The sequence below is a fragment of the Manis javanica genome, chromosome 2 (genome assembly GCF_040802235.1).
Source record: "Manis javanica isolate MJ-LG chromosome 2, MJ_LKY, whole genome shotgun sequence".
Lineage (NCBI taxonomy): Eukaryota > Metazoa > Chordata > Mammalia > Pholidota > Manidae > Manis > Manis javanica.
The window spans coordinates 36,309,670-36,323,037 of NC_133157.1; the positions used below are offsets into that span (position 1 = coordinate 36,309,670).

The 13,368-nt window shown below is 37.5% G+C and overlaps 1 protein-coding gene across 1 annotated transcript in view; it reads left to right on the plus strand.

The window, feature by feature from the left end:
* Positions 1 to 16: 16 nt before the first annotated feature.
* The window catches only part of KIF24 (kinesin family member 24), an 81,046-nt gene continuing 67,694 nt past the window's right edge, over positions 17 to 13,368 (plus strand). Inside the window, exon 1 of the mRNA XM_017657617.3 lies at positions 17 to 230. The gene's annotated coding sequence lies outside the window, so the exon portion shown is untranslated. The remainder of the gene's footprint in view (positions 231 to 13,368) is intronic.

Consider the following 13,368-nt stretch of genomic DNA (forward strand, 5'->3'; position numbering starts at 1 on the left):
CGAGTTTCCTAGGTACCTATTGGTGAATGATGCTGTCCTACTTGCGCGCGGGAACGGCGCGGGCGTTCGAACCTGCGTTTGGCGGCGTTTCCATGGGGATGAGGCCTGGCTGCCTGCTCAAGCTTAGGACTTGATAAGACACCCGCCTGCATTCGGGCTCTCTCCAGTCGTCATCGTCTTCTCCTGTCCTCAGACAGGGTTGACCGACGAGGAATTTGGAAGCCTTAGAGGTGAGAAAGGGCAGGGGAGAACCGGGGCGGGGTAGGCCTGGTAGGGAGCCTTGGCGCCTGCCTCGCCGGAGAGGGTACGCAGGACACTAGCCGAGCGCGTAAGGAGGCGGGCGGTTGTCAGGGAACCGGCAGTTGGCCTCAGCCGGTTGTGCGAACTCTCACCCACTCTTCTACCCTTCATTCCCATATATCCGCCTTTTTCCCAACTATTTTCTCGAACGCCACTTCTCTCAGGAAGCCCTTACTGATTCTCGACGTCCTCTTGCTTTTGCCCCCGTATCTCTGATTGGAACCTTACTTACACCGTTCTCTTTGGCCTTTCCTCTTCAATTATTTGTGTACTTCCGTGAACACCATTCTCCTTTCTCTCACGTAAGTCTGAGGTTTTTGCGGCAAGGCAAGCATCTTTCACACAGAATTTCCTAGAAGTATTTGTTGAGTTTAATTCGTCACAATTAGGTTGGATTTTCGTCTATGCCCTGCCCCGTTTTTGCTCCCATTCAGAGATTATTTTTAACTGGGAGGAGGGGGAGGGCACCCTAATCTTCTATGCAAAAGATCCTGAAAGTCCACGGTTGGCCTTTCTAAATCTTTGTGAAAGGAAAAACTTTTTTGGGTTACTTGCTATGACTGTTCCCCACATTGTGGCTTTTAGTCTTGGTCTCCCAGTGCTTTGTTAGACGCCCTATAAGTGTTTGCTTAAAACAGATCATTCTGTTGTTCCTGTATGCTGACAGAGTTTATCTCAGTTTTTTAGTGGCCCATAGCTATTGTCACATTTTAAGTGTGCTTTGGAAAATGTTTTAAGACATTTTTTCCTTTGTATTCCACTTACAGTCTCTCTACTTTAGGACATATAACAGCTGCTCCAGTAAGCCTGTCCATTCATCAGGTGTCCATAAGAGAATTGCATTGCCAAGATTGTTAACTCATAATTCTATATATTCTCTGTCTTGCCAATGGATTTCAGCCCCAGGCAAGTTCGCTATGGATTCAATGTGACCAAAGAAATCGACAGCAAAACGTTCTTGGGGTGAAAGGGTTTATTACCCGGCTTGTTCTCCAGCGGTAGGTCGAGTACTAGCGTCTCTGCCTCCGCCCAGAGCACTGGGCCGAGCTCTCTATATAGCGCAATAATAGCTTATTGCCTACAGGTGTGGAAGTGGCAGCCCAGCAGCAGGCAGTTACATCATCAGGTGGGTTAAGTTGAGTGAGGATTCTGGCCACAGGAACCCCAACTTCCCCACACTCTCAGTCTGCATTGTTGATAATTCTTATGTCAAATTCATACCTCAGTGATGACTTTAATAAAAGGATTGACACAGTAAGGTGTAGCAGTTATTTACTTTTACCTTCTTATAAAAGTTTGAACACTACCTTACAGCTGAACTGAAGATTGTGACATGTAATGGACACCAGGCTGGGGATTAAGGTTTGGTTTTGGCTCTGTCTCTAACTCACTCACTGTGGCTGGTTTTGCAAGTCATTTAGCCCTTTTGGACCTCACTTTTTCCATCTGGAAAATCAAAGGGTTCAATTAGGTTAGAATTCCTGTGGCTCTACTATGAGTTTAGTCAAGTAAACTGGTGTCAGGTAGACATCATTTATTCAGCCTTCCAAAGACTATACAGCAAACTAGGACAGGATCCTCCCATCTTTCAATTTAGGAGGAACAGAAGTTTTTCTTGGCCGCAATGTTGTTGTTTGTAAAGTGAGGGGTTGAACTCTTCTCATATCCCACATAGATTAGTTGATCTAATAATTTAGTTTCCTGTAGTGGCTCAGCATACCTGTTCATAATCTGTGCAGAGTAGATCTTCTGCAAATTTTTTGTTAAATGAGTAATAGTGTTTTACTTACTATACTTTAAATGTTGTGGTCATTGTATATTTCCTGAGTTACTGTCTCATGGATTTTGGTGTTCATATACTATTAAACAAGGAGACTTTTCCATAGGCATAAACTAATAATAATTGGTACCAATTGTATTGGAAAAACTCCGTTTTCCACCTGTGTCTTTTTCCTGTGTAGGGAAAAACCTTGGTTCTTTTCCCTTCTGTGTGCCTCTTTTATTAGTCACACCGAACACTTCACGTTGTCACCAAACATGAGGTTTTTTCCTCCACCAAGTAATTCTCTGATACCAGTTGGGTGCCCTATAGTTTAACTCTGACACTATCTATCTGAGATAGTGTCAGATTCCATGGGTTAAAGGCTCAGTCCCACAAGACTGCTCCTACCCAACTTAAGATGTCAATCACAACTAGTAGGTCCCCAGATTACCCACAACTTCCATCCTATTTGGCTACAAATTAAAGGTTCTTATGACCCCTTCCTCAGGTTTGATTCATTTGGTAGAGCAGCTCACAGAATTCAGAAACACTTACGCTTACCAGCTTATTAAAGGTCATCATAAAGGATACAGATGAACAGCCAGATGAAGGTACATAGGGCTAGGTCTGGGAGGGTCCAAGTGTAGGAACTTTTGTGCCCCTGCAGTTGGGGTGTGTTACCCCCTTGGTGTGGATTTGTTCACCAGCCTAGAAGCTCTCCAAACTCCATGCTTTTGGGATTTTAAGGAGGCATCATCATATTGGCATGACAATTTATTAACTCCACTTCCAGCCCCAATCCTCTCTGAAGAATTAGAATTCTGACTGAAAATTCCAAGCTTCTCCTTATGGTTTGGTTTTTCTGGTGACCATCCTCCATCCAGGAGCCCACCCAGAGGCACCCCATTAGAACAAAAGATACTCATAGTGTTCTTATCACCTAGGAATTTACAAGGGTTTTAGGAGCCTTGAGTCAGGGATGGGGTCAAAGACCAAATACTAGAAGAAGAGATGCTCCTAGTGCTCCTATCATTTAGGAAATTACAAGGGTTTTAGGAGCTCTATGCCAGGAAGCAGGGACAGAGACTATATATATTTTCTATTATCTCACACCATTTTATTGTTGAGTGTTTATGTACCAGATATTTAATTCAGCACTTTATTTACATTATCCTAATTAATCCTCACATAAGCAAACATCTTTCCCAAGTTACTATTACCTTTGACTGTTTAACTCTATAGTAGCTTCCTAAATGATCTCCCTCCTATTTCCTCATCCCTTACAATCCATGTCTCACAACACTGGCAGAGTGATCTTTAAAGTCCTCCATGCCTTCTTGCTTCACTGTAAATTAAAATCCAGACACCTTTACATGACCTTTACATGACCCTGCATAACCTGGCCCCTCCCTTTCTGTCTTCATGTGATGTTGCTCTCTCACCTACTATGTTAGAGCCAGACTGGTCTTGATCATGCCATTCTCACTTCCACGTTAGAGCCAATATGCTTGCCTGGAATGCTCTTCCTCATGATCTTTACATGAATAACTTCTTCATATTACTTCAGATTTCACCTCAAATGTTCTCTTCTGAATGAGGCCTTACCATCCAATGTGAAGTAGCACATATCACTATCTGAAATTATCTCCTCCCACTAGAATAATAGCACCTTAAGGGCCGTGGCCTTACCTGTTCTGTTCACTGATATATCCTCAATATCTAGAACAGGGCCTAGCTCCTAAAAGGCCCCCAAAAACTATTTCTTTAATGATGGGATGAAAGATTCTTGTTGGAACTGTGACCCTCTGGTCACAATGTCCATAGCTGTGTCCATAGCAGTTCATTATTACAGTCTTTTGTTTGCTCAGGAGCAACTACAAACTCTGCCAGTTTCCCTGAGCAATCAGATTACCCTGATTTAGTTTCTACTATGACAATAAATGGTATCAAATGCTTTTGTATAGTTTTAAAAATAGTGTAGGGATATTTATTCATTTATTCATTAATAATTGTTGAATGTGTATTATTTTCAAACACTGTTTTAGATACTAGGAATAAAAAGATTAGTAAGATAATAATGAATACATATAATAAGATAATATATTCCTTGATCACAAGATCACATTCCAATGGAGAAAATAAACATACTACTCATAGATAATTGCTACAGAATGCAACTGCAGTGATAGAGATATGCAAAAATGTACGATATAAATACAGAAGAGACCTCCAAACCACATCTGGGGAAATCAGAAAATACCTCATTTGTGTTTTGATCAATGGGTAAGAGGTAGACAGGTAAAGTGAGATTTAGTAAGAGTGTAAGGAGGCTGTTTAAGAGCTTGTGAATAAATGCATAGAGAAAGAAAACAGTCTAAACGGTCGACTAAACTGGAGAATGAGAGGAAGGGGCTAGACTATAAAAGGCTTTATAGGGCATGCTAAGGAGTTTGGACTTTGTTCTGTACATAGGTAACAGGATGCCACTGAAGGGTTTTAGATAAGGGAGCAGCATGGTCAAAACTGGGCTTTCACAAGAATGATCTGGCTTTCTAGTGGGGAGGATGGCTTAGAGGGGGCAAGACTGGAGGCAGGGACAGCGGTTAAAAGACAAGTAATGATCTAGGTGAAGGATACTGGGACTAAACAACCAAACCTGTGGTGGTAGGAAGGAGGGTAGCAGATGGGAAATTTGACAAATATTTAGGAGATTAAATTGACTGGACCTGTTGCCTAGATTTGGGATTAAAGGAGAGGAAGGAATCTAGGATTTTTCCCAGTTTATCTCTGAATGACCAGATGGATAGGGTAAATGGTATTGTCACACCCACCCCTCCTGCCAAGGAAGAGAAAGGTGGAGGGTAGATTTTGTGGGGAGTTAATGAGTTTGCTTATTGACAAGTCATTCAGATGCTCAATGATGGGAACATTTTGATAGTGATGTAGCAATCACTGCATGTTTTTGCTACAACACTTCTGTAAGATTGTCAGTTTTATTGTGAGGGGAACTAAAATTACCCTGGAATTCTGGAAGTACTGAGTCAATACTATTGTACAATATCCAGGCTAAAAAAACTCTAGTTGAGGTTTCATCAGCATTGAGGAGCATCCTATGTCTCTTACAGTCTTTTCAGTTAGTTACCTGTTTATGTTGAGATTTGATTGTTTAAAACTAGTGGTATAGAATTGTGTAGCCAACTTATGGATATCTGATCACTTTCTAAAACTAATTCATATAATTGCTCTTAATAAATTATCTGTGCCTTGGTTTCTTCATTTGTAAAAATGGAGACAATAGCAATGGAATACTATTCAGCCTTAAAAAAGAAAGAAATCCTGCCATTTGCAACAACATGGATGCACCTAGAGGGTATTATGCTAAGAGAAATAAGCCAAGTGGAGAAAAACAAATACCATGTGATTTCGCTTATATGTGGAATCTAAAAACAAAACAAAATGAACAAAAGAGCTGTAGAGTCTTAGTGAGAAGGGACTGTTGTTTAACATGGGGGAAGGGTTGGGATGGGTGGATGGGGAGGGGGAGGAGGATAAAAGGGTACAAAAATTCTCAACCATAATATAAATTGTTTACGGAGATGGTAGTACAGCATGGAGAATATAGCCAATGATTCTGTGACATCTTCCTATGTTGACAGATAGTAACTGCACTGTGGGGATGAGGATTTAGTAATATGGGTAACTGTTGAACCACTGTGTGTTATATACTTGAAACCAACATAACAATGTATATCAGATAGTTACTGCATTAGTAGGGGTGAGGATTTAACAATATGGGTAATTATTGAACCACTGTGTTCTGTACTTGAAACCAATATAAGATTATATATCAGCAATACTTCAATAAAAAAAAAGATTGTGTATCAACTATACTTAAATAAAAAAACAAACAAAAACACAGGTGGTCATTGCCATCTATCACAACAAATCTTGGAAGATTAATGAGGTAGTATACTTAATTACATATTAATAACTTAGGTCCCATTGAATGGAATTGTTTTAATTGTTCTTTGCTTTCTGAGCACACTCCTTTAGAAACAATTTCTGGTGTCATTGTGGCAACAGTTTGCAAAAAGATATAACCCTGAGTAAAAAAATCTATGTTAGCAATTTATAAAAACTGATTATAAAGACAAGTATTGATTCTATAGCATCTTACTACACTGATGGACACTGACTGTAATGGGGTATGTGGTGGGGACTTGATAATAGGGGGAGTCTAGTAACCATAATGTTGCTCATGTAATTGTACATTAATGGTACAAAAAAAAAGTGTGGTAATGACTGCTAGTAAAATGCTATTCTACAGAAGTCTGCATACTTCCATTTCCTTACTTCCATGAGATTTCATCCAGAGAAATTGTTGAATTCCATAGAATGTAGGAGAAGCTAACTGTATGTGAGTCATGAAGAGAGATCTCATTGTTTTTGAGCATGGCAGGCCCATCCCAGAGCAGACCTGATGCCTGACAAACCCCAGACAGCCCTCCTCATGAGTCATGCTCTTGGATTGCTTTTTCTAGAATCAGCCCAGACAGCAGATTTTTAGCCGTTGGTTCTTCTGAACACACAGTTGACTTCTATGACCTCACTCAGGGCACAAGCCTGAATCACATTGGTTACTGCAAAGATATCCCAAGTTTTGTCATTCAGATGGATTTTTCTGCAGATGGCAAATACATCCAGGTGTCAACAGGTGCACCAGGTGCATGAGGTCCCCCTGGGGAAGCAGTAACCAAAGCCATGGTCATTGAGAAGATCACCTGGGCCTCCTGGACAAACATTCTGGGAGACGAAGTCATTGGCATCTGGCCACGAAATGCAGACAAGGCTGATGTGAACTGCACATGTGTGACCCATGCTGGCCTGAACCTGTCACAGGAGATGACTTTGGGCCCGTGAAGCTCTTTGAGTTTCCACGCACAGAAAAATTTGCCAAACATAAGCGATACTTTGGTCATTCAGCTCATGGACAAACATCCGTTTCTCTCATGATGACAAGTATGTGGTCAGCATTGGAGGAGACAACTGCAGTGTATTTGTGTGGTGATGTCTGTAATGCCAGAAACCTCTTCCTTTATTGCTGATGCTGCCACCACCCATCAACTGCAGAGGCAGTGACAGGGCACCTCGACGCCACCCGCCGTGGGCAACTCACTGAAGGGGTATGAGTGCCCCCTCTCTGCGGTCTCCAAAACTATGATGCCAAGAAGGAAGAGTTTTATATCCATTAAGTGCCTTTGAAAGTTTCCAGTTGTGTGGGCTGCTGTCTCACCTCCCACAAATTATCTCCTTTCTACATATGGTGCTAAAAGTTCAAAACTGAGGAGGGCTACAGGACCCTCAGCAGATTCCTTGTCTGTCACCCATGTCATGCATTCATGTCAAGGCTTCCTAAATGAAGGACATCAGTTATCTGCTTAGGGAATAGTGGTTATAGGAAGGTGAGCAGCAAAGAAATGTCAGTTCAGGAGGGAGGGTATAGAATGGATTTTCATTGTGTTCAGTGCCAAACTCATAAAATTCAAATAATTCTACTACTACAAAGTAGAAACAAAAAATAAAAACTCAAGCAGGTTCAAATGAGCTGATTTATCTTGTTCTAAAATGGTAATCAGTGAGGTGACATGAGGCTGTACTGGGTTTACCACTCCCAGAATGGGGTTGACTTGACTCATGATTTGTTTCAGGTGAAATATATAAGTCAAGCCTGGATTTAAATGTCTCTGCAAAACAAATTTCTAAGCCCAAGCAATATTTGGTAAATCAAGCTCAAACAAAATATCTAGCTTAGAGTCCCTCGGAGTTGGTTGGATGACAGAATGTGACTTGGAAAATATTAACCAGAAGACATCCCTAACCCATCTCAGTCATACTTCACACTTGGCCTACCACTGACTACAGGAGGGGGCTGACGGCACACAGAAGGCCCACCAGGGACTGGTACTCTGAGCACATACATACCAGTTAGTCCTTCCAGTCAGTAAACTAAAATTCTGAATCTTGAGTTACTGGCTGTTTGAGCTGTCAGTTTAGAGAAAAGGTGAAACGAAGCAGTTTCAATTAAATAGATTAACATTTACTACAGAAGTGCTTCAGCATTCTAAATGGATTAGATGACTCATTGAACTATTTTTATATGCCAAATTATTAATGCCTTACATCAATCTACTAAGAGGTTGTCGGGCCCCCAGTTAGAGTCCCTATGCAGTCCTGATTGTTTTTTGTATCATGTGACTGGTAATGCTGAGTGATAACCATGTCTGCCTATACTGTACCACTGACCTTTCATAATTGGATCTTGCATTGAAATAACCATGTGGAAGAACAAATTGATCAATGATGATATGTATAACTATATTTAAAGAGCAATAGTGTCTGTGTCCAGAAAACTTCTTAAATCTTATTTGTAAACATTTATATGGTATGATTTTATATATGTTCATAAATCTTACACTGTATTCTATGTTAAAAAACTGATTGTAGTAGTTTTTTTCATTTAAACACATGAAGATTTTTGTTGAAAGTATTTTATAACTGCCAAATGGCAAAAATCTGCAAATAGCCTTTGCGATTCGATTAGACCAAGATTTTAAAAATAAAGCACTGAATTTAATTAAGCCCAGCACTGGTTGCCACCTGTTCCTGGAAATTCTTTCAAAATTAAACCTCTATAATTAGAGTAATACTTGCACTGTTTTAAGATAACTGGGTTCAACAATTTCCTTATGTTTATTTTTAGGTGATTGCTCCCATGCTTTTCACCTAAGAAACTTATTAACCTCACAATGGGGCTCTTGAAAGGAATTGCAGTAATTGCAAAGCATTAGCTACTTAACCATAAACAAACTTGAAGCCTTTTTTTTTCCAATTACAAAAAGAAACAATTGCTCAAAAACTACTTTTGGGTATAACTTACATGACTAGCATCCCCAAATCCACATTTAGCTTTAAGAATTCCATTAAGTATCATATACTCTCATTCTTTTGCAGCTCTTGTTTTAAGCAGTTGTCTAGCATCACTTGTCTTCTGTTGAGATCAGTAGTCTATAGATAGAATAATCCCTAGAGTTTGAAATAACTAATTCCTTTGTTGGGGGAAAAGTGTGTACTGTATTATTCACCTTCTAATCTCCCACTGATAATACTGAATTTCTTGTGTTCATAATTAGGGACCTTATGCCAAACATGGACTACTGAAACACTTTGATGAAAATTGATTGAGAATATTGGGTTTGTATTGTATTCATTTCTAATGGTACAGTGGGCCCAATAACTTTGTTAGTAATCCCTTAAAAAGAATCATTACTAATGGTTGACTAGGGGCTGGGTGGGTTGAGGGTTTAATATGTGAACATACTAAAAGCCATTGAATTCACTTTAAATGGGCGAATTGTATAGTATGTGAATTATATCTCAATAAAGCTGTTATGTGTATTTTTAAAACTGGTCATTGTCATAGTTTAGGGGAACTCAGATAAAAAGTTTCTCGGTAATCAGAAGGTATTTTGGTCCTTGTATTTTCACACTACTTCTATAAATAGTAAGTAGAATGTATAATAGGCTCTAATGCCTACTGAATTTCCTATGTAGTCCCTTACTTTCAGAAACAGCATATTCACTTAAAGCATAGAGTTGAGCAAGTAGAGAGTAGAAAACAGTAAGATATTTGAAAAGGCCACTGAGGTTTAGCCTACCAAAGCTTGTGACTTGGACAAGTTGTTTAATCATTCGGAACCTCAGTTATCACATAAATTGAGAGTGTTGGCCCAGATCATGGTTCTCAACTTAAATGCCTGCAGGGCTAACCAGTTCATGTAAGTGAACAAAGTTGGTTGACATAAAGACCCAAGAGCTGAGGGACCATCATTGCGTATAGGATTGTATATGCAGGGAGCAGCCACAACTCAGTTTTGGTCTGTTGTTGCCTTATCTTATTGGCCCAATGTAACTTTATCTTCTAGTTTTCAAGAAGGGCAAAAACTGGTTATTTTAAATTGCTCCTGATTTTTAAATATTGTAATGAATTCTAAGAAAATTTAAGTGCTATGCAAGCCAAAGAGTAAGGTATAAAGGAAACCTTCATAAGCTATATAGTATAGACAAGACCAACTATTGACTAGATTATCTCTGTTGACCTGGCTACTTGTAGGATTCTTTTTTTTTTTTCTTATATAATGTAGTACATACCAAAGAACAGGTGTGAAACATAGATGCAAGTTATAAAGCATAATACAAAATGAATAAATGCCCAAGACCTAGTACATAATCTCCCCATATTCTCCTGCTGTTCCTCATTTCCCTCCTCTCCCCTAGGTGGTAACCACTATCCTACATTTTGTGTTCAGATGCCTAAAAATACATGGGATTTGCTTGCCTTATAAAAAGGAACATAGTTTTCTGGGATTTGTTTTTCTCCTTATGCTGTTTCTGAGATTGATAAATTGTTGAGTGTAGATTTAGTTTGTTCTTTTATCACTATGTATAATATTCCATTGTATGAATATATCCAAATTTATTATCCAGACAGTGGACATGCAGGTCATTTTCAGTTTCTGGCTCTTGTGAACAATGCTGCTATGCACATTTTTGTATGTGTCTCCTGAAGCACATGTGCTAAAGTTTTTCTAGTTGTGTTGCTTGGTTGTATGATACATGAAGACTCAACTTCATAAAATAATGCCCAGCTGGTTTTCAATGGTACTGGCTTAGCCCCATGACTCTATTCTCTGAAACTTCTCCATAATTCTCTGCCTTCTCTAATTGATTTTATTGTCTTCCACACTTTTTTCCCCTTAGTAAAGATAACCTTCTGCTTCACTGCTCCTTTATTTTCTTTTTCTAGTGAGCCATATGTTACCTGCCATTTCATTAAGAACATTTTATCTAAAAGAATAGGATCATATTTATAAGTACATACTACCCTTCTACATTTCATAAATGTAATTTACTAAAGGTGCCTTTTTAAAAACTTTTCCATGCAGAAGTATTAATTTTAAAATGTAATGGTCATTTAAAGAACTTTTAAGTTGTATTTGTCCGGTTCCATCTATGATTAGTTAAATTTAAGTTCTGTTTACTGTGTGGCTGTATTTTTTTTTTAATTATCTCACAAATGATGTGGTTGTTCCTGGCACTTGTGAACTTTTAATGGTTTTAGGAGTTGCTCAGCATAAATAACAAAATTTTATTGTTGAACGGAGAGGATTTTTTTAAAAACTTGGAACATGAATTTTTTCTGTAATAATTTTAAATATTTCTCTTTAAAAAGAACCTTGAACACAAATATTTTCAGCTACTGTAAAAGCTACCCAAAGCCACATTTTACTTTCCTCTTTACTGTATTATTTGTAATAGAAATAAATATGCCTTTAAAGAGGAAGTGTTTAACTATTATCAAAATACCAAGGATTATTTGATACTATGGATCCCATGTAGGTGAGTCAGGCTTTTTTTTTTCCCAAAAAAAAACAGGTTTACTTAAAATAAGTAAGGATAGGGTTCCTCAGTATCTTAATAAAATGAAATAGGCTTTGGTTCATGCATTTTTAGGTTTTTATTGAATTACTTTTTAAAAACTATGAAAAAACAAAAAAATAAATAAATAAAAACTATGGCCATCCCACCCACCTAGAATATGTACATTATGCCCTTCTAATTTATCCAAGTAGAGTCAGAGGTCTTGAGATTTTCATTCTCTGCTTAAAGAGTATAAAAAAGTATTCAGCATCTGTATTCTTGACAACTTTTAACCACAGCTCAAATTTCTATAGAAAATTTTATACCTTTTCTCAATTTCTTCCATGGTTAAGTTTGGTTTTGGTTAATAGAAATGAATGTTTTAGGGGAAGTGCTTTACCCTTTTAGATGCTTGTGGAACATCTAAAATTTAATGGTATGAAATTTCTTTTTGAAGTGATAAAAATGTTCTAAAATTGTATTGTGATGGTTGCACAACTGAATATACTAAAAACTATTGAATTGTACACTTTAAATGGGAGTTTTATGGTATGTGAATTATATCTCAATAAAATGGTTGAAATTTAATGATACTCCAGAGGAGTTTATTGACCATGTTTTTTCCTATTCCATTTTGATAATTGAAATATTTGGATGTCACATGAATTTGAGAAACTAAAAATAACTTGCATGCTTTAAAACTTGGGCCATTGTTTTCTATTTTCTTGATTGGCAACAAATATATAGACCTTTGATTTAGGTTTTCTACTTTTTTAAAGTAATCAAAAACTTTTATTAGAACTATTGAATAATCTTGACAAGTATAGAAGCAGGCAACAGTTTTTTGAAATGATAAAACCTGCTCTTAGGTTCATGTTAGTTACTGAACTGTCTCCCCCTAAAAAGTAGAAGATAAAACTCTTTTAGCAAAAATATCCTATCTACCCATAGGATTTCTTCAAACAATTTTTTTTATGAAGAATATTTTTCCCAAGTCATTGACACTGTGTGTATTACTTGTTTCACTTATTCCTTGTTTTTCTCAAGTTGACTTAAAAATCAGACTGATTTAAGAGATTTCTTCCTTTATTACCAGATGTCATTTAGGTTAGTGAAAAAAGAGCTATGAAAAATAGTATGATCATTTTAACTTATTTCCAAAGGCCTAAGAAAGAAAATCACACAAAGCTGATTTTCTACTTTCTCCAATCTCCATATATTATATAGATTTAAAATAAAAATGACAGTATGTGATTATATTTTATGAGAAATTCTAGAAAATACAACTCAACTATATTTACAAAAACTGTGATTAGTGAGCTAGGCATGGATGAGATGATTGACCACCAAGGTTGCAGTAATAACTTTTAGGGGTATTTGATGGGACTGTCTTGATTGTATTTTGATTGATGTGGTTACATGGGTACATATTTGTCAAAACTCATGACCTCTACACTTAAAATGGGTCTAGTTTATATACATAAATTATACCACAGCAAATTGATTAAAAGAAAATCGGTTAAGATCACACATACACAGACTTATATTTGTATCAAGTGTTGGTCTTTGTATGTAGCATCATCTAGTATATCCACATTATATATGATAATCAGGCATTTTTGTTAACTATGCCAACAAAGGAGAGAAAAGTACACTTGTAATTGAAGAAATAGTTTTAAGTTAGTAGCATCCTACACATAGTATTGCTATTAATTGGTATATTTTATAAATATAATCTACTTCAGTATCTCTAGTCCCTTACCTTTTGATATAGTCAGATTTTCATCAAATAATAGAAACCATATTTTAATAGTGTTAAAAATCTTTCA